This window comes from Protopterus annectens, chromosome 5.part0 (genome assembly GCF_019279795.1).
Source record: "Protopterus annectens isolate FY-2018-M chromosome 5.part0, PAN1.0, whole genome shotgun sequence".
Lineage (NCBI taxonomy): Eukaryota > Metazoa > Chordata > Ceratodontiformes > Protopteridae > Protopterus > Protopterus annectens.
In genome coordinates, this window is record NC_056735.1 from 267848459 (window position 1) to 267866695 (window position 18237).

The window sequence follows — 18237 nt, forward strand, 5'->3', positions numbered from 1 at the left end:
CGCATAGACAGTGACAACTGGAAGTGTAAGGGTGGACATTTAAAGCCTGGATACTTCCATGTTATGTGTAAGCCTCCACGGGCCAGCGGGTGATAAGCGCATACATGTCTATGAAGTACCTTTGGATACCATATCACGACCTGTCGTGGACGAAATGTTTAAGTTGACTGTTCCATCTACCTATGTGTGACATGGTTTGTGGCCATAGGGTGCCAGCAAGTCTTCCCTGTTCATTGGGTGTTTGCCATGGTCTATTGACATCACTCCTATTAATTCACGAAGGATGTCTTTCATTGTTGAGCAGCGCCATAGTTTGACAACCGTATGTCATTCCCAGCAGGCGTGGAGATTGTGCCATTGGTATGTTTACACAGGTGACCCATCTGTTCCACTGTATGGGCGTGTGATCCCCATAGATGTGCTGGCAGATTGAGTGCTGTATGCGCGGTATCTGCCCATCGGTCTGGCTTTGAATGGGGAGTGTCTACTGTAGACCCTATCTGTATTCCCTGGGTTATGCCTTGCAACAGCTGTGGGATTCCCCCAGGTTTGCAGTTATGGGTGCCATCTTGGCGTCGTTTGTCCATCCATGGGAACTGCCTACTGGACACTAGTATCGGGCTGTCAACATTTCACAGCTGCATTCTCCATTTCGTGGATGATCGGTATTAGTATTGCGGAATGCATATGCCATGGCCACGTCCGCTGCAGGCGGGACAACGAATCATCTGCCAATCCACACCGACACCCATTTTGCATACCCACGATCCCATGTCTGCAACCCTCGACAGTACCCTTGCACACCCTTCATGTGTGCGGAAATGGGATAATGAGCGTGCGTGTATGGGCGCAGCAGCCTGGGGAGTCCTATTCATATGTCCTGCATTTCATGGGCGGCTGTCATCACCCTTGAAGGCGCTTGTGGTGCATATATCTACCTGTGCGTAGTCACGGCTGTCACCTCTTCGGTTCACACTATCTTGCCCACACATACTTAAGGAGTTATTTTTGGGTCCTGCAATGGACACCGATGTGCATATGTAAAGTTTAGAACATGTTGGACTGTGTCCATTCGGCCAGTGGGTTTGACTGCCGCCGTATGTTCCCCAGTCCCGGATGTCTGTCCGCCTACCCATATTATGTAGTGCTCACGGAACCCGTGTCCTTCCACAATTTACCCATATGGTGTTACTGTAGTACTGCAGGTTGGCAACTGCTTTAGATAATCCTCAGAGGTACCATTGTGAACTATCCGCCACTGTATTGTCATTATAACACAGCGGTACATGTAGAACCTATTTATTCATGACAGTATGTTGTTTATGTGTGGGAGCGCCATATTTTAACGATAGTATGACCTTCCTAGTTGGCGTTGTTGGTGTGCCATTAATATGTGTTCCACAGGTCGCGTATGTTCCGCAGAGTGGGCGGGTGATCCCCACATACTTGATAGCACCTTGGCTGCTGTATGCGCTGGGATTATGCGGCAGGATGGATGTCTACAGGGTGTATCTACTGTTGTTTCCATCTGTATGTCCTGTGTCATGCCTTACTACGGCTGTGTGATTCCACCAGGTTTGCTATTATGGGTGCCATCTTGTCCGTACGTTTGTCCATCCTTGGGAAATGCCTACTGGACACTGATGTAGGGCTGAACACATTTCACACCTGCCTTTAGCATTACCCAATGGATGCTTTGCATCCTTACTGGGGACTAAGGCACGTCCTGTACCCGCAGCCCTCCCAGGCGGGACAGCGGATTATCTGCCAAACAACACGAGCCCCATTTTGCATACCCAGGATACCATGGCTGCAACCCCACGATGCATGACACATCCTTCATGTGTGCGGAACTGGGATATGGGCGCACATGTATGGACCACGGCAGTCTGGGGACCTCTGTTCATATGTCCTGCATGTCATGGGCAGGTATCATCAACCTTAAACACGCTGGTGGTGCATATGTCTAGCTGTGCGTAGTCACGGTTAGTACTCTGATTGGCTGATCCCAGTGGATAGCAGACAAGCGCCGTAATTTTTGGAGTCCTACAATGGACACCGATGTGCATTTGTAAAGTGTAGAGCGTGTTGGACTGTCACCATCTGGCCAGTGGTATTGACTGCGCTGTATGTTCCCCAATCGTGGATGTCTGCTTGACTACCCATCGTTTGTATGACATGGCCTATCTATATCCACGTGCCAGTATCGCGGAAATACAGCAAACCTTGCGTCCTGCCCATCTTCATAAGCGACATTATGGAACATATATCGGCAAAACAGACACTGTCAAATCGATAGACTCCACAGTGAAAGGATACTGAGCTCTTTCACCTACTAACATGGGGCATCGTCGGATGCGGAATGCATGACATAGCCGTCCCTATACACTTCCTTCAGAGTCGGTTTAAAGCGAAATAATCAATAAACCTGCTCATAGTTAGGTGGACAGTGCTCCAAGTCTTAATTTTACCGTGACATATACATATCAGTGTTGCATGCCTTACTTCATGGAAACAATAATACGGCAACAATGTGTTAATATATATACAATATTGGTAAATACAATCAGTATCCTGACACATAGTTGATAATTGTTGTGAGTGCACCTTAGAATGTAGTGTGTTGATCAGGATATTGTATATCAATGTGTATAATAGTAGCATTACGATAACAAAGCATGGAATCAATAAGTACTATTTAAGCATATATTTTACAATTATGAATGTAAATGTGTGGAGGAGACATCCGTAACCTTCCCTGGTTCCACTGGATCACACACGCACGCTTTTCGCATGTCGGATTGTGGGTTACGCGCGCACATGCATATCCGTAGTCCGTTTATATATGTTAACAGTGACTGTGTGGATACGAGATATGCGTAACTTGTGACTATTCGGTAACATATGTCTGATCCGGTTGGCGGGCGTGTGCAGAAAGCACTTACAGCTTTATATATGTAACAGTCTTTGCAGCATGGGCGCTTACGTACTGCGTGCACATCTATATGTTCTATAGTCGTAATTCAAGCGTGACTGCATTCCGTTTGCGGTTACTGTGACCAGTACCGTTAGCTGTTCGTTGTCATTAATATGCATACCCATGGTACCTATGTACATTTACATATCCCCGCACACCGCGTCACAGGCATCCATTCTCCTGCTGGGAAAGGTGCGGTACTGCATGTTGAACATTCCTAATTCCCCTCGCTCATGGCCCAGGATGCATATGTCGTCACCGCAGGGCTGTTCAGATGACAGCTGCTTATATCCCATACGCATACAGGCCTTGGTTGTCAGGGTGTTGCTGTGGTGCTTTGGGTTTGGTCTTGTCCGCCCACTATGCGGGACTGCCCTGACCCTGTACGAATGTTAGATGAGTCACATGGGCGCGTTTTGTCCGTGTCCATGGTACCATGTCACGGCCCCCAATTATTCGTAACCGTGTGCATCGATTGGCGGTGTACCCGTTGTAGATCTTGTTATACTAATTGCACACGGTCTGGTCGTACTGACCAATTTCCATTACTAACCCTCCGTATGTATGGCCTGTGTCGCAATATTACAAGGGTTTACCATTGCGTGGCGACTTTCACTGGGCCACAGACATGTCCGTTGCTTGGTTTGGGCGGTTCGCTGTGCTACACACATTTAACATGGCAGAACAGGTTGAACAGCTCAGCCACGAGGACATCGGGTTCTCCGTCGCTGTCTATTATTGAATGTCTATGTGGAGTTTGTTTCACAAAGCGAGACAATGTCGACATTGTTAGCGGACATCTCGGCGCGAATGCGTCCGCACCGCGGGTGGCGATATGTCTGCCTTTGGCGGCGAACAGGCATTATGCTGTGCCATTATGTCTGGGGATATATGGTTTCCTGACATAGATGATATGCCATACTAGCAATGACCCTAGCAATGACCAGCGTCTGGGTGTGGGTACTGCTGTATTACCCACGGGAAGAGTGGCCTTAGGTTAAGTGGTGACCTAGGCAGAAGTTGCCACCGATACATCACCGCTACCCCCTCCTGGTCTACCTACACCAAATAGAGTCTGGAAAGGTGCCCGGTAGAGCAACACCCTAGGCGGCTACCTACTTGGCCTATGCCTAAGGCCGGCTATGTGTGTGGTCCCTTGGGCATCGGACTCGAGGAGCGTGCACGTCTGCCGTGGGTATGTCCAGCATTACCCACATCCAGCCCCAAGGCAGTCAACACAGCATCCATGGGTCCAGATGGTGTCCCAGCTGTGTACTCCAGGAACTCTATGGGGAATTAAACCCACACTTAGGACAGCTGTTTAATCTTAGCCTCACCTCAGGATATGTACCTGAGTAGTAGCACAGGGCGACTGTAGTCACACTCCACATAGATGGTGCCTCCACTGACCCTGGTTATTACCATACCATTAGTTTGACAAGCCTTATCTGCAAAGCCATGGAGATGGATCATAATGGAACACATAGATAAAGACATAGGGGACTCGCATACTTTGGATACAACCCAGTTTAGCTTGGTCAGAGTCAGATCATGCCTTTTACACGTGTTTCACTTTGTAGAATCAGTCACCAAGGCCATTGCTGAGGGTAAAGCAGTCCATACAGCCTACCTCAACCCGGCAGAGGCCTTTGACACAATACCCCCCTCGGGTATAATTGATAAACCCGTCATCTTGAATGTAAATCCATACATCGCCATATGGGTTGCAAACTGGCTAAGTCACAGAACACACATGGCCATAGTTGCTGGCGCCATGTCATACTCACAGCCAGTCACAGGTGGTGTCCCATGGGGCTCAGTCCTGGGTCCACTATTTCCAGCATCTCGTTTCCAATGTACCGCATACACAGGGGTTATGGGTGACAATGTTTGCAGATGACTGCAAACCGGGTGCCAGTCAGACACACATCTGACACAGATATCCTTCAGGAGTGCCTCACAGATGTGGATAAGTGGTACCAGAGACATGTCCTACAGCTAAATGCCAGGAAATGCATAGGCATACCCTTCGGGAAGAACAAGGTTACCCGAGCTACCATATAGGTGGCAATCCACTGAGCACAGAGGGGTTACCAGTGATCTGGGGACACGTGTTGTTGTTAACCGTTCGTTAGACACACATGTTGCTAACATAGTTAGGTAGACCTTCCACATTGCCCACATCATCATGAAGGGATTCACATCTAGATCAGGGAGGTCATTGTCCCCTTGTACTCATCACTCATTAGACCTATGATTGGGTACAATGCCCGTTCAGAATGTATCTGACCCAACACCTGCAGCAGCTGGAAAGGCACCAACAGTTCATCGACAAACAGATGCAGGGTCTCAGGTATATGTGTTATACTGACCGACTGAAAGAATTCCAGCTGTATACAGTTGCATACCACTTGCCCAGAGGTGACCCGTGCCTGGCATACAAGGCTATGTCGAACCCAGATCTGATGACTATGCTTCCGTAAATAAGTTAGATCCCTCAGAACCACAAGGGCAGCTGGCGTACACCTTGACACTGTCATTAATCGAGCGTGTTGTTGGGACAGATTCATCACCCAGACACTCACTATGCTGTGGAACAACATCCCAGTACATGTGAGGGCAAGCACCTCGCTGGCCTTGTGTTAGTATTTAGACATGGATGTCTGAATTGATTTATTTAAGTAACCTTCTAAATGAATATTTACATTAGCACATTGTGAATCTTTACATTTCGTTGGTCTATTTTACATTAGTCATAATCATACGGTTTATGTGTATATATTATGGTTCATTTATATTACTAGGTGTCTGCAGTTCTGTTAATATATTGGCACAATCCGTAGGACATATATATGTATCTTACACAGTCAGACATTTGGAAAACATTTTATGTTGGTTCATCTTTCATATATGTACATATATTTCTATTTTCCGATGAAGACTGTACCTTTCGAAGCAATGTCTGATGTCCTCACTGTGTGGGATCTGTAACCCAAGTAAGGTTTGTTTGCTTGTCTGCCTTTAAGGCATGTAATTAGTACCTAGCACATCTAATGTACTGACCAATTAATGCTTTTAAATGTAGTAGGTTGGACTGCATTGTATGTATTCTGAATAAGTCTGCTTATGAAGCAGACGAAGTGGGCTCCAATAGACTATGGTGACTGCCTTTAATTCTTGGTGTGCTCTGAGTGGTCACTGGCGGTCCCTACAGTACCTCGTCTTTGCTTTGGACTTCATCGGCTGGTTGTCTGTGTTTGTTGTATGGGGAATGTCAACTGTAGTCCCTATGTGTATTACTTGTGTAATGCCTTACTACGGCAGTGTAATTCCACGGGGTTTGCAGTTATGGGTGCCATCTTAGTCATCGCTTGTCCATCCATGTGAATTGCCTACTGTACACTGGTATAGGGCTGTACACATTTCACACCTGCATTTTGCATTCTCCGGTATGGTTTGCATTATTAGCGGAGAGTGGCGCATGTGCTACGCACGTCCCTCCGCAGGCGGGACAAAGGATTGCCTGCGAAACAACACGAGGCCAGATTCTACATACCCAGACTCCCTTGACTGCAACAGTGGACAGTACCCATTACACATCCTTCATGTGTGCGGGACTGTGATGTGGGCGCAGCTGAATGGACCCGATACCCTGGGTATTTCTGTGCATGTGTGCTGCATTTCATGGACAGCTATCATCAACATTGAACACGCTTGCGTGCATATGTGTACCTGTGGCGTGGTGGCGACAATGAGATCACGTGAGTAATGCAGGAAGCTAGCAGGCATTCTCTGAACAGAATTTTTGGGTCCTACAATGGACACCGATGTGCATATGTCAAGTTAGATGTTGCTGGACTGTGTCCACCTGCCCAGTGCTTTTCACTGCTGGTGTATGTTCCCCAATCGCGGATGTCTGTTTGACTACCCATTCCACATGGTGCTACATAACCAGGTGATTTAGTACTGTGAACAAATGACATACATCCAAAGATGCTGGTTAGCAACTGCTTCATATAAACCTCAGACATCCCAATGGGACATATCCGTCACTGTATTTCCAATATAACACCACGGAACATGTTGATTACCTATGTATTCATTTAACCATGTTGTCTTCATAGGTGGGAATGCCATAGTTTACATATCCTACGTGACGTTGTGTGTGTGCCATTAGTATGTGTTCCACAGGTCGCACATCTGTTCCGCTGTGCGGTGGCGGGTGCTCCTCATTCTGTTGCTGGCAGATTGAGTGCTGTATGCGCCCGGTGTTGGCACGACGGTCTGGCTTTGTATGTGGAATGTCAACTGTAGTCCCTATGTGTATTTCCTGTGTTATGCCTTACCGCGGCTATGTCATTTACCCGGGTTTGCAGTTGTGGGTGCCATCCTGGCCATACGGGTGTCCATCCATGACAATTGCCTACTGGACACTAGTATAGGGCTGTACACATTCCACACCTACATTTAGCATTCTCCGGTGTATGGTTTGCATTATTAGCGGAGAGTAAGGCAGGTGCTACGCACACATCCCTCCCACGGGGCAGAAAGGATTGCCTGCGAAACAACACCGAGCACAGAGTCTACATACCCAGAATCCCTTGACTGCAACAATTGACAGTACCCATTACACATCCGTCATGTGTGCGGGACTGTGATGTGGGCGCAGTTCTATGGACCCGGTACCCTGGGTATTTCTGTGCATCTGTGCTGCATTACATGGACAGCTATCAGCAACATTAAACACGCTTGCGGTGCATATGTGTACCTGTGACGACAATGAGTTCAGTTAGGTGATGAAATAAGGCGGCATTCCTGTCTTTAGACAAATTTTTGGGTCCTACAATGGACACCACTGTGCATATGTAAAGTTTAGAGCTTGTCGGACTGTGTCCTTGTGAGCAGTGGGTTTCACTGATACTGTGTGTTCAGCAATCGCGGATGTCTGTTGGACTACCCATTCCACATGGTGCTACATAACCAGGTGATCTAGTACTGTGGACAAATGACATACATCCAAAGATGCTGGTTAGCAACTGCTTCATATAAACCGCAGACATCCCAATGGGACATATCCGTCACTGTATTTCCAATATAACACCACGGATCATGTTGCTTACCTATGTATTCATTTAACCATGTTGTCTTCATAGGTGGGAATGCCATAGTTTACATATCCTACGTGTCGTTGTGTGTGTGCCATTAGTATGTGTTCCACAGGTCGCACATCTGTTCCGCTGTATGGTAGCGGGTGCTCCTCAGTCTGTTGCTGGCAGATTGAGTGCTGTGTGCGCCGGTGTTGGCACAGCGGTCCGACTTTGTATGTGGAATCTCAACTGCAGTCCCTATGTGTATTTCCTGTGTTATGCCTTACAGCGGCTGTGTAATTTACCGGGTTTGCGGTTGTGGGTGGCATCTTGGGCATACGGATTTGTCCATCCATGACAATTGCCTACTGGACACTAGTATAGGGCTGTACACATTTCACACCTGCATTTAGCATTCTCCAGTGGATGGTTTGCATCATTAGCGGATAGTATGGCAGGTGCTACACACATCCCTCCCAGGCGGGACAAAGGATTGGCTGCGAAGCAACACGGGCCAGAGTCTACATACCCAGAATCCCTTGACTGCAACAATCGACAGTACCCATTACACATCCTTCATGTGTGCGGGACTGTGATGTGGGCGCAGTTCTATGGACCGTACCCTGGGTATTTCTGTGCATCTGTACTGCATTACATGGACAGCTATCATCAACATTAAACACGCTTGCAGTGCATATGTGTACCTGTGGCGACAATGAGTTCAGATGCGTATTGAAAGAAGGCGTGAATCTGGTGTGATGTCAATTTTTGGGTCCGACAATGGACACCACTGTGCATATTTAAAGTGTAGAGCTTGTCGGACTGTGTCCTTGTGAGCAGTGGGTTTCACTGATGCTGTGTGTTCAGCAATCGCGGATGTGTGCTTGACTACCCATACTGTGTTGTGCTACAGGAACCATGTCTTCCGACACCAGAAACCAATGCTATACATCCAATGTTGCAGGTTAACAACCACTTTCATACCATACCCAGAGGTCACGATTGGGAGGTATTGCCACTTTATTATCGGAACAACACCCCCAGACTGTGTACATCACGGGAACTTTAGGCCAGTCTTACCGGCCATTTGCAATTGTAATTAGCAGACGCGTGTCAATACATGTATGATAAGACATATTGTCATGCAGAAGTTGATCTATGTTATTTGGACATTGGCTTCTGCTTTTGGCATCCGTTGCTGTGAGTGTTGCCAGTTACCATACACATTGCTTGCTCAGAGGCAGACTACACAATTCTGCGCACTACTGTGGTCTCCTTTAAGGACCCTGAGCCAGTGGTCGACGATGCGGCAGCCACTGCATCAATCACATTGCCATCTACCAGTACCTACAGGACTGCATGAGCCAGTCATTCACTTACCCAACTGTGGTTCACTGTACCAATGCCAAGCATCCAGTGTGGTGTACCCCAGCCATACACAGAATGTACAACACGAGGAGGTGGCTACTACAAGGTGGAGCAGACACCTTGTGAGGTATGACACCCTTGGTCATCATATGTGTAGAGTTACACACTGTCATGAAATTGTCAGGGCACATTCCACAGATATACCTACATGGACCTGGCTAACAATCATACCACCTTCAGTTGCTATGCTTTCGACACCTGGGAGCTCACTCCCACATATGCTCTGACTGGGTTCACATAGAGGTGGGGTTTACTCAACATACACACATTGCCAACATACAGGCTGACAAGTCCAGTGAGGACATCTCCACACCCTCCCCACACATGAGGAGATGTGTGTACCAGTGGTTTGTGGTCACCAAATGTTCTGTGACACACAGGTGGGACATGCTCTCTCAGGGTAGTGGACATAGCATCCATGAGACCAGCTGGTGACCCGCTGTGTACTCCACTATCTCAGTTATGAATTGGACCCACAGTTAGGACAGCTATTTCTTTGTAGCCTCACCTCAGGTAGGGTACCCAGGTTGTGTCACATGGCAGCTGTAGTCCCACGTCACAAGGCCAATACCTCCACTGAGGCTGGTTATTACTGTCCCATTACCCTGAGGAGACCTATCTGCAAAGACATGGGGAGGGATCATACTGTGGCTCGTACATGACTGCATAGGGGACATACATACTTTGCCTCACACACGGTTTGTCTTGTTCAGGAGCGGTTCATGCCTTTAAAGCATGGTTGACATTTTTGGGACAGTCGCCGAGGCCACTGATGGGGGTGTTGCAGTCCATACAGCCTACCTCGACCTGGCAAAGCCCTTCATCACATTACCCCCTCAGGTATCGTTGATAAACCCATTGGCTGGGATGTGAACACGCACATCACAGAATGTGTTGTAAACTGTCTATGTGACACAACCCACACGGTCATAGTTGCTGGCAGCATATCAGACCTACTGCCTGTCACAAGTGGTGTCCCATGGGGCCCTTCCATGTCTGCACTCCTGTCATACACCTACATTTTCACGGTACAGGCACACACAGGGGTGCTATGGGCAACAGTGTTTGTAGATGACTGCAAAACAGGTGCCATAGTGGGACAGACATCTGACACAGATATCCTTCGAAGGGGCCTCCCAGGTATGCATATCTGCTGTCAGGGACATGTCCCACAGCTAAATGCGACGTCATGCAACATCATACCTGTGGAGAACTACTAGGTCACCCCTGTCCAGCATATAGGTGGCTGTCCACTCAGCACAGGGGTGATTACCAGGGATCAGGGGACAGTGTTTGGCGGTCACCATTCATTCCACACACTGCGTTGCTATCGTGGTTGTGTGGGTCTTCTACATTGCCCACCTGTTGGTGCAGGGATTCACATCTACATCAGGCTAGGTCATTGTCTCCTTGTACCCATTACGTGTTACACCTATGATCTACTACATTGCCCCATTCAGACTGTATCTGACCATACACCTACAGCAGCTGGGAAGCCCACATAGGTTGATTGTTGTACAGATGCAGGATGACACCATTTTGTGTAATGCTGCCCCACATGTAGGACCCCTGCCACATCCGTCACATACCTGCTGTTTAGTGTTGACCTGTGCCTGACATACGAGGCCATGTCAACCCATATGTCATGTGTATGCTTCACCTACTGTATCCGCATCCCTCAGAATCACTAGGGCAGGTGACATTTACCTTGTCACGGTCATTAATGGGATGTGTTTGAGTGACACATATATCACCCAGACACTCATTATGCTGTGGATCTACATCACAGTACATGTGAGACAGACATCCTTCCTAGCCTTGTTCGCAGCTATGTTGTCCATTGGATGGAGAATTGCAGGTATAGGCCAGGGATTACATCATTATCAGTGCTTGCCGGAGATACAGCAATATCATGGGTATTTCATCTGAAGCACAGAAGGTTGGCAAAGTCATCCTAACTATGGTGTAGTATTATGGCTGGGCCTGGGACGATGGCCTACCCTGTACCTATGGGCGTGTGAACCTATATTCATAGTTTGTCACATGTACAATTGTCTATCCACTATACTCTTTTGCCACTGTATATTTCTGTGGCACATGATTGTCCTCTGTATTACATGCAGGTATGCTGTGTCGTTGCACATACGTCACGGTTGATGACAGTGTATCTGTGTCCCTAACACTGTGATACTGAGGACTACCACACATCCTTCACAGCATTACATGCATATGTCCATTCTATTCTTCTTTGGCCTATGTGGGGGTGTTAAGGCAAACATTACTCAAGTCCCTGTTTGTGCATGCTTCATGTTGGTGTTTGACCAGGCTCCGTTGCAGTCATGTGTTGGACAGTAGTGTGTCTGTGTGTTTGCCATGTGTTTTATTGCGGTACATCTGTGGGAGGTGTAGTTGGCACATGTTCCTCTTTGCAGGGACACCCATCCTGGGGTTTGTGTCATGCATCTGCACTTGGCACGTGCCATATGTCCTGTACTATTCCCACAGTCGTGTATGCCTTCATGCACTACTACTGCGTGTTACTGGCTGTGTGTATGTGGTACACATGGACATTGTGATGTTTGGCTTGACCTATTCCCATGCTAGAGCGTAAACATCTGTCAATTAAGTCTTTTAAATCAAACTGTAACACTCATTCGTATTTTCAAAATGACACTCATTAACACAGGAAGCTGGGATTAATAACATTTTACTACTGTGCAGCAGGAGGCAAAGGAGTATGCAGTAAAAGTTTAGACATTTGTTCAACTCTATACATGTTACATCTGTATGAGCATTCTGTATACTATCATCTTTTGCACACATTAATGATGTGGTCAGTCACAAGGCATTTACATTGCTAGAGTACAGAACATTGTATTCCTACAACAGTGCTCAGGTAATGCTTATTACATGTTTTCCCATGAGGATAGCCCAACCTTGCGAGCCACATATTCACTTAGACTGTACTTTGGTAAATTCTGCTCTGTCACGGTTCCAACACTGTTCATATCCAGTCCTCACTCCGTGTCCTACTAGGTTCCTGTGTCTCTCTGCTGAGCAGCTGTACTCTGTGTTAGAGCTCACAAGCCTATCCTCCTCAGTGGAAGGATGACAGATATACCTGTACATACATGTATTATTCTGTAACCGAGCAGATGAGTAATGCTGACTGACATACACCTGCTGCACTGGTTACTGCTAGGGTTAGGGTTCAATCACACTGCAGCTACACTACAAGCAATTACATGCATGAGAAGCTGTACTGCTATATTGTCAGGTAGAATAATATGCATTATACACTATTTGCTTCTAAAGTTGCACGTCATATCTATGTTTAAATATGTATTTTGCTAACATTCTCCCTCCTTTGATTGCTTCTACTCTATCCAGAAACATATACAACATTATTTCATTCCTAGCCTCTTCCTCTGTGGAGCGTTTAACTAGGCAAGTAATTTGATGTACATTGCAAGTAGGATTGCATTTTCTATTGACAAATACCACTACAGGTCTTGATACATAGTCTCGGGTACAGGTATGTCGCCAGAGTCCTGACTAATACTTACATGCACAGTATCCGCACTAGACACATGCTCCCAATATGAGCAGAACAACACAAATGGCAATCATGATATTCAGTATGACTGACCCCATCCACCCAATGGTTTGTGGAAATGGTTAGTCAGTGGGTTTGGGGCTGGTTCCGCCATGGATGACACCTGCTATATTACCTGTAGGTGGGCGTTGCTTTTGGTCTCTTCATGTGGTAGTTGGACACAGCGATCTTCTTCAGTAAGCGCGCGCGTACCAATTCTCAGCGCCCGCGGTGCAGTCGTGCGCTATTACATTTTGTGACACAACAGTTCTCATTGCATCCAGTTCATCAGTCACATGTTCAGGGCGGGAAGTCACATTCATCCTTCCTCCGACAGGTTTTGATAACTTCCTCTGTTCCTTGATTGTTTTCACTACTCCAGAAGCTGCGGGTGTTCCAGCCCAGGTTGTGGCGCTGTCACTCAAGTCCATATGAATCGATATTCCTTTATCTCTTGCAGAAGACTGACATGTCAGAACAGCTTCCATTTCACCCACTGGATTAGTAGGTTTCTCGACTGTGTTCCCAGTTCTTGAGCTATATGTGTTATAGTTAGTTTAGCACCCACAGGCAATTGTACAGTATGTCATGTGACTGGAGACAGATAACCCAAATAACAACTGGCGGACCAATTCCCAGGTAACCATTGATATGCTTATTTCCCACAAACAACATAACAATATTCTACTTTAATACTGATGCGGGTTACCTCTGCATGTAACATATTCCTGTCTCTAACAGAGGACTGTTTATACAATTCAGGATGTTTCTGCACATCCTTCAACATTGTTCTCATGATGTTTCAATACAAATTAGGAATGGTGCTACAAGTAGTACTGTGATCTTTGGCTGTTATATGACATCAATAAGACACAGTTATGTTACAAATACTCCCACCAACTGAAACTGTATCATGTTTATGATAACATACAATTCCTTTTTGTGTAACAGGTAAGTACATTGCCACGTTGTCCTGTGATCTCACAGAACCTGTATCAAAGTGTAGATATTCACAAGTCTCAATCTATCCCCAAGGGGACAACATGCATCGGAAGTCCTCCATATGATGTAGGTATGGCAGTACAAACACAGCAATTTAATGTGTTCCTAGTCTCTATATGCACCGCATCATGCCTAGGTATCTGTTGAAGTGTGGAAGACACTCTGTGGCCAGTTCATCACGTATCAGTATTTGTATCCGTGTAGTTATATGCAGGTAAGGTCCCAGAAATTGTAGCGTAAACACAAACATGGTTAATAGGTGTATAATCATTAGGACAGCAAACATAAATGTCTTTGGGGTTGCTTTGTATTGTTATACAGTCTTCGGCGGGTGATTCGGGCTCTTTGGTATATCAGCTACAAGATGTCAATCAGACTTGATATCCTTTACCAGTTTGAGAAATGTGAGGTGGACCCAGGGCGACCTCTCTGCAAACTTTACTGCGGTGGCGTTGCCAACAGTACCGGTACAGACATTCGCAATGTCCACTTGGCAATAATGTTCTTTGGATAACAGTGACATACACACAGGATACTGGTGTCAGCTATGCTTCCGTCTTCGTTTGCTCTTATCTGTAACAGACTTTAACTGAAGAACAGTGTTACTAGTTAACAATCCTCTCATGTCACCTACTACTGAGTCATCGACCTCCGGCTCTGCAGGCATGACAGCTTTCCACTCTGGCACATGATATGCCATTCCACATACTACTTCGAAGTGGGTGCAGCACTTTACATTTGGAACTGTTGTCATGCTCAGCAATGCTAGAGGTAGACAGCTCATGTAACTTCGTCTGGATGTCACCCACCAACCTCCTCTACTTATTTCTCGGGATCCCATTCTACGGCGCCAGCAGTCGTGCTGAGTGTGGGTTGTACATGCAATTGACATTCATGGTATCTGAAGTAATCCCCAGGTAGCGTGATTGTCTGGTTCACTACATGTGTTCTATTGTCACTGTAGCTTCTTTACAGCATGCCAGATCTAGGGATACTTTATTTTACTGGCACCTTTGCCACTGCTGCTGCATCGGATTAATGGTTGGGAATGCTTCTACCCATTTTGATTATATATATGTGTAATCGCTAAACAGTATTTGTTCCCTTCACATTTATGCAGATGTATGAACTCCATACAAATAGTTCGGAGCGGTTATGGTGGAGTAGGTAAACTCACTCCCTTCGGTTTAAATACTCCCTGTGCATGATATCTACTGCAAGCGTGACACGCTGCTCATGAGGTTTGTATGTGGTTAAGTAATTCCGTATGTTAGGGGTATTCTGTTAACCAAATGTACCATCCCCCTGTTGAGACATGTCTCTACCCATGGCTCCACAAAGCCGCATATCTGAATACATTAGACGTTAATATTGGCTTTCTCACTGTGGATATGTGCAGTCCGTGTTCAAGGATTGCTCCTCGTCATAACCACGTCGGCTTTTCTGCTTTCGTAGTTGCTGTTTGCATTGTTTGTACAGTTTCTACATCTAAACTGTCTGAGGTTTGTCATTCCTCATTCACACAAACACTTTCCAACTGTGGCGCTGCTTGTTTTGCAGGTGCATGAGCTCATGCCTCACCTTTCCTACTGTTATCCTGTTGCTTTCTATGCCCTGCACATTTACAATTACCTACTTCAGTGGGTAACTGCATGTAGTCTAATGCATTCAAGTTAGTATCGCATGATTAATCGGTTTACGGTGGATGTTATCATTCCCTATTCTTCCACTGCTGCTCATAAACATGCACTGCACAGACAACAGACTGACTATCGGGACATATGTCCACACATCAGTTTTCGCTACAGTACAAGCACGTGTTAAAGCTATCTATTCTGCTGCTTGAGCAGACCGTTATGCTGCAGGGTTTGGCCGTCTACAATGTCATTATCAATAACTACTGCATAAACTACTTGATTCGTTCCTGTAGGACTCTGTCTACATGATCCGTACACATTAACTGTCACCTCTGCATCATCTAAGGGTATATCAGTGATATCATGTCTGTGTGTAGTTATTTAATCCATTTCGTATAGGCAACTGTGTGGTGTGCCATACACAGGTGTCGGACGTGGCGTTGATAGGTTTCATGTTGTACAGCGTTCAATCACCATGTGAGGTTGACTCAGTGGTATGGTCAAACATGACAAATGTCTAGCACGGGTCAGGAATGCTATCTTCTCTTGCAGCAGACTGATCGCAACTGCATGAGACATTCTCACAGTGAGAGGGTGGTCTAGTAACATTACGGCGGGGCCTGTACTGCCATGGGTGCTACAACAACTGCCTGTACACAATGTGGCACTGACCATGCCACAGTGTCCAACTGCAATGAGTAGTCAGCTATGTAGCGTTGCTTACTTCCCTGCTGTTGCATCAAGACTGGCGTCATATATCTCCGCTTACAATCTACGGTCTGACAACATGTGTTATGATTATTCACGAGACCTACTACAGCTGTTGAGGCTATCAATCGTTCTAGTCTGCAGAGCGCTGTTTCTGCTACTGTAATCCAGTGTACTATGTGTTGTGCTGCCATAGGTGTATTAAAGGTTAAGGCAAACAATACAGCGGATTCCACAGCATTGTTTGGTATCCAGATTTGACAAGTGTTAGTCGGCCCAGACAGGACATCATTCCCTTCTTGTTAGTTGGCTTGGGTGCTTATTATATTGCTACCTTCCTATCGTCATGTGATGTTCTACCCTACTTGGATACCAGATATGCCAGGTAATTGACCTGTATTCTCTGTAGTTGCAATTTATGCTTGCTTACTTTATGTCCCTGTTCTGCTGATTATCTCAATAATGCTATTGTATCTTCCATACATTGCTGCTGGGTAGGGGCCGCAAGCAGAATATCATCAAATAAAGTAGAACTTGACTGGCCCGGTGGAGTTAACACGAATGTAGCTAGCCATCCCTGTGAGAATATCGTTGTACTTTCACAGTATCGCGATAGCGGGTATGGCTGTATCTGTCACCCTGACTGTACATGCAAAGCAATACGGACTATGTGGATGTATAGGTATTGCAAAGTAAGCATAGCTTATATGTACCACGGTAAGATACTTCTGTGGCATGTTCATAGCATTGAATATAGTGTGTGGGTCTGGCACCAATGCTACCCTAAGTATTCTTACATGATTTACAGCTTGTACATACTGTACCATCCGCCATTCCCCTTTTGGTTTCCGATCAGGAGATACAGGGGTATTGCATGGTGAATAGCGATTACTTTGTGGATGGGGAATTCCCTCTATGACTTTACAGATATCTTCTGGTGTCCACGGTCTATACGCTACGGGGGTTGGGTCCTGGCCTTCCTGTCCTGCATGAGGGTTCGGTACTTCAATTAATTGACAGATATCCTCACTCTGTTTTAGTACTGTGTTCTTACTCGGGTGTCCCTAGGTATGTTACGTGTTTGGGATGTGGTTTCAATAGCTTCTGTTACATTTGTTCGTTGTGCTACCTCTGTTGCCACAGGATAGCGTGGGGGGACTAGCCTCCCCTCCGCTTAATATCCTGGATGTGGTATCGGAGGTGGTAGGGGTTGTGGGGGGCTATCGGTACTACTGTATTATGATCTTCTCTGTATGCATTATGATGCTTAGCCATTTGTAGTGTTCTGTTCCCTTGTACACTACCTCAGTCCACCGATGTGCATGGCGGATACTCAATTGTCGCTGTTTTGTCGCCTGCACATCTTAGGGCTGCCACCTTTTCAAATGCACAATGTGGGACATTAGTGTTGGAGCGTGTAATTTGCCTGGAAAATGCATACCCACGGCCAGTACATAGGACAGGAATTCACGTTTTGCCAGGAGGCGACCAATTGTTGTAGCATTTCTCTTGCTTATTCTGTTTATTATTATATTTTGCTGTTCCACATACAAATTTACTGTTTTATGCTACCATTTTGATATATATCTGGGAAATGTTTGACCTGAGATATCAGGACAATTGACATTAGATCGGTTTGATTACAGGACACGGCGGGCCAGAGAGGGACTATCCCTCTCAGGGTGGAACAGGTGTTTACCCTGGAACATGTGCATCAAATTTTCAGGGATTACAATGTTTCAGTAGCGATATTTTGCGTAATATACCATCAGTGTCATATTTATTACCCCATTTTGCTGCGTA